This window comes from Nuphar pumila, chromosome 6 (genome assembly GCF_984573655.1).
Source record: "Nuphar pumila chromosome 6, dmNupPumi1.hap1.1, whole genome shotgun sequence".
Lineage (NCBI taxonomy): Eukaryota > Viridiplantae > Streptophyta > Magnoliopsida > Nymphaeales > Nymphaeaceae > Nuphar > Nuphar pumila.
The window spans coordinates 123,962,880-123,967,849 of NC_143254.1; the positions used below are offsets into that span (position 1 = coordinate 123,962,880).

General features: G+C 48.4%; 1 pseudogene across 1 annotated transcript; it reads right to left on the reverse strand.

Annotated features, from left to right (window-relative positions):
* Positions 1-648: 648 nt before the first annotated feature.
* LOC149836026 (receptor-like serine/threonine-protein kinase At2g45590 pseudogene) lies at positions 649-3,072 on the reverse strand (annotated as a pseudogene). The gene has a single exon (XR_016432389.1). The product of XR_016432389.1 is annotated as a receptor-like serine/threonine-protein kinase At2g45590 pseudogene (transcript).
* Positions 3,073-4,970: the final 1,898 nt, after the last annotated feature.

A 4,970-nucleotide genomic window follows, 5' to 3' on the forward strand; every position in this document is an offset into this window, starting at 1 on the left:
CATGATGATGAGATGCGTCATAATGCCTAGGCACGAGGGACCTGGCCCACTGTGTTGACCGCAGTAGGCATCTCTTTCTTCTTGACAAGTTGCAACGCAACAAATAAGCTCCGTATCATAAATGAACTGGGCGCGGGAGGCGTCTCTTTCTTCTTTACAAATGTGAAGGGGCATCGCAAAATACAAACAGAGGACGTGACGCTTTATCATGTTTGGCATCCAATGCGACGAGTGGGTCCCACTGCTCTTGTCTCTCAATTTACATAAAAATAAAAAGAAGTTTTACTCCGATCAGTTCATCTCTCTCTCTCTCTCTCTCTCTCTCTCTCTCGATGAACAGTTTTATTTCGTTATGAAAACCTTTTTGGTTTAAAACAATGCATGATGTCATTTCATCTCTCCTCCCATCTGTAAGCCATACTTTAGTTCCTCCAGTCTGAAACATCACCTTTTTCTTCAAACGAGTCTTTTTCCCTCGTCTGTACATCCATATCTTCGACACCATGAAGACTAAAAAGGATACGAGTAAAAGCGTGACCTTCTTCTCGTATGACACTCGCCGTTGACAAACAGCTTTCTATGGCGTATGTAGAGACACAGAGACACTGAAAAGCGCAGAGGATATAATGGGCACCGATAGATAGGAATGAAAAAATCATGCCTTTCTCTGACTTTGTTTTGTTTTTTCTCTTCACGTATACTCTTTCCACAACAACAACAACAACAACAACAAAAAAGAAAGAAAAACGCGAACACAAACACATGCAGCCCATAACCGTGATGGCGCCCGGTGGCTGCTGACTTGCTAATGTTGCTGCGGGGCTTGATCTCTGTTTTCGCAGGAGCTCTTGAGGAGAGTCTTCTTCCGGGAAGACTTGAACTGGGACCCACAGGGAGGTGAAGGGGAGATCTCCACGGGCAGGCTGGGAGGGTCGACGTCGCCGGAAAGTATCTTCAATACCTCCGTGATGGCTGGTCGGCTCGCAGGCGACCGCTGCAAGCAGAGGAGCGCCACCGTGATGCAGAGTAACGCCCGCTCCCGGTCGAAAGCCTTCAGGTTGGGATCGACCAGCTCGAGCAGTCGGCCCGAGTGCGCGAGGTGGCGCGACCACGAGATGAGGTTCGCCCGCTCGAACTCCGCCATTGGCGATGCCATCACCTGTAGCGGCCGCCGGCCGGAGATGATGACGAGGAGGAGGACGCCGTAGCTGTAGACGTCGCTCTTCTCGGTGAGAATTCCACCACCACCGTACTCCGGCGCGACGTAGCAGACCGTGCCCCTCATACTCGGCGTGCTGCTGATCTCGCCGCTCTTGGGGTAGTCGTCTCCCCCGCGGATGCTCCTCCGCCCGATCCGTATCTCGCTGCTGAAACCGTTCATCCACCACTCGGTGCTCCCCCGGCTGCCGCACCGGCTCTGGTGCTTCTTCTTCCGGCCGGAGTCGGAGTCGTCCCTCTCCCACGGTAGCTCCCCTGACTCGTCCCCCTCCCGCCGGCTCTTCTTCTTCTTCTTCTTGCTCTTCCGGGTCAGCTCCTCGCAGAACTCCTCCCGCCACCACTCCCGCCCCTGCGTGTATCTCTCCTTCTTCCGGCGGCGATCGACGTCGAGTGCCGACCACCAATCGAGTCTCCTATGCTTCCTCCGCTTCGAATTCCCCTCATCAGCGGCAGCGGCAGCGGCGTCGTCGTTTCCGCCGGAGGCGATCCACCTGGCGGCCGGGCTCTCCTTCTTGATCTCCGTCCCGATCCACTCCATCACGTAATCCTTCACGCCGGATTCCGACCCGGCGTCCTGCCTCCACCACCAATCCCGGCCGGAGAGGCTCTTCTTCCGGCAATCACCCCTCCGGTTGCCGCCGCTGTCCATGCTGAGCTTGTCGAAGCACGTCTCGGAGACACTCGTCTTCTCCATCATTTCCGACTGCGATGCCTCCACCGCCGTTTCGGACGCCGCCTCCCTTGCGTTATCCGGTGATGCATCGCCCGGTTCCGGAGAGGAGAAACTCGCAAGGTTCTCTGGCGATCTGACCCCCTTCGCGTCCTCCGCCGTCACAACGCTCTCCGACTCCAAATCGCCCAACGACTCGTCCTCCTTCCTCCTCCGCCTCCTTCTCTTCCTCCCGTCAGCCGATCCGATCTCTGCCTCCACATCCAGGACGACGGCTTCTGCCTCGATCTCCGATTTGAGCCGCGCGAGGCCGAAATCGGCGATCTTTGCGGAGAACTGGAGGTCGAGGAGGACGTTGCTCGGCTTGATGTCCCCGTGAATGATCGGCGGATCGCAGGCGGTGTGCAGAAACCTCAATCCCTTGGCGACATCGAGGGCGATCGAGAACCGGAGCTCCCAATTCACGAGCTGCGGGCATTTCCGGTCGATTAGGGCATCCTGGAGGCTCCGATTGTGCATGAATTCGTAGACCACAAGGCGCCGATCCTTCCGATCCGAGCAGAACCCTAGGACCGCGACCACGCGATCGGAGGCGGCGAGCTTCCCGGCAAGCGAGAGCTCATTCTGGAACTCGCGCTCGCCCTGCAGCGAGCCGGTGTCCATGCTCTTCACGGCGACGTGTTGGCCGGAGTCGAGCGTGCCGCGGTAGACGGATCCGAAGCCGCCCTGGCCGAGCTTGTTCTCCGGCGAGAAGGAGGCGGTGGCGCGACGAAGGTGCGAGTACGAGAAGCGGCGGAGAATCGGGTCGGCCGGCGGTGACGATCGGTCCCCCTTCTTCCTCTTCCTCTTCGAGAACTCGCAGCAGAGGATGGAGAGTAGGACGACGCAGACGAAGGCCGCCGCGGAGCCGGAGACGGTGGGGATGAGCGGGATGCCGGTTTCGGACGGTCTCCGGTGGCCGTGCTCGCGGTTTCCGGGGGATGATTCCGGCGAGTGTAGTTGGCGAGATGGCATCCTTCATGTCATGTCATGAGAGAGAGGAGTATGACGATAAAGCAGCAATTTTGAGGTGGGAAAAAATAATGAAAATAAAAAGGAATATCTTATCACTGAAAATAAAAATAAGGAACACTTTTTTATGTATTAAGTTGGATATTTTCTAAGAAATTCATTTAAAAAAAAAAAAAAAACAACGTAGCACAACATTTCGCAAAATAAAGAAAAAAGAGGATGAATAAATCTGTTTTATTTATATTTTAGATAAACACAAAATACGGGGTAGAAAACATTTAAATCGAATTTTGAAAGATTAGGAAACAATCTGAGTAAAGAAAATAAAGGCTTAATAAACATATTTCATGGGTACAAAATTGTAATTTTAAAAACGGCCAGTTAATGTGACGATGATGAGAAAATGGAAGTAGAAGACAATACGCCAGCTTTCTCCATTGTTCATTGTTTGCCAAAACCGTTTGATGGTTTAATAGCATAGGAGAAATCATGATATGCATTTTTTATTTTTTATTATTATGGATTTGTCTTTCTTGAATTTATTTAAACTTCGGTAGTCAGCGTAACCAGAGTTGTTTATTGTGGGGGGTTTTGACTTTGAGCGACGAGATGACGTATTGCATTATTGAATTCTGACGAGAATGACCATCTTCGGCAAAAGATATTAATAAAATTGATAATAAGAATAAATAAAGGAAATTCGGTGGACGTTGCACATATCTCCAAAAAGATGGGAAAAATCCATGTTTGTTATCAAACAGATTTGGTCATTAATTGCAATGAAAGGCATCCTTTCTGGGGAATTGCCCTGCTGTCCAGAATCCAGATCTTTGTTTAACTGAAGAAATTTTTTAAAATGGCTTCAACCTGGTTAGGTTACATATCTTGCATGTACAGTTGTCATAGACTTGGCCTCATTTGGATTTTGGAACTCCATTGTGACTTGGTAGGTTCACTGAAGATTGACAGCCTGCTTGACTTGATCATGCTTAGACAGGGCTTACCCCAGTTCAAGTCTAGCCCAACCTGGTATCATGTGATCCAAAATCACATGTGACTGCATTTCATATGAATTGAATTCACAAGATTCCAAATCACAGGGTTGACAGCGTGGTTTGGATTCGCTTGAGGATTGAGTGAAAATGGCCTCAAAAGTGATTTTGAATCTCACTGCATGTTTTTCTTATGTTTGCTAGCACATGAGAAATATGGCAAATGAGAATCATTCTCACCATTGTGAGAAAAGGACTCATTACAGAATTGCCAAACTTAGCCATGTGTTGTAGGTAGGCTTGGGCATCAACAAATAAAGCATGAGAAAGCTCATGAAATTCAAAGGTATCCATTTTCAATTGGCCAAATATCCGAGAAACCCACTGTTCATAATGAAGAGAAACTTACATATCAACCTACAATGACAAGATTTTAAGAAGACAAGCCACAAGGGCTCCACTCATCTACTAAGGGCAAATTCTGAATGTCACGAAGTTGATGGGACGTCACAAGTTCAAAACTCATAAGTGGCATCCATTGCTGGTTGTACTCTCCAGTATGTGTTCCATTGGACTTAGTTTCAAGGTTTGGGGCTTAGGTGAGCTGGGTTAGGTTAGAGTTTTGGTCAAAGTCAAAATCGGGTAATAGGTTAGGCTTCTTCTGATAGGGTTTGATAAAAAATCTGGTATGCCCAAATGGCGTAACAGAAAACTTCCCAAAATTAGGAGATTTATCTAGATACCTTAATGAATGGACAAACCAAATCAAAGGCTTTATAGATTGAGAAAAATAATTCTGATAAGTTTTAGGTCAAGATAGGTTTTCTCAAGATAGAGTGGGTTTAGGAAAAATAGACATGATTTGTAAAATGTATATCTCTGTACAGAAATATGCTAAAATCAAGATTTTTTGAGGGTCTGAACTAGGTATCTTAAGGAGGCTTGGGTCAAAATTTCAGACCTATGACTAACGGTTTGGGCAAAGAAACTTTGATAAGTTTGACAAATTTTTGGTTCTGTTAGAAAAACAGGTTCTGGACAGACTTTGGTTCAAGGTGTTCTAGGCTTGAAAAATGCTT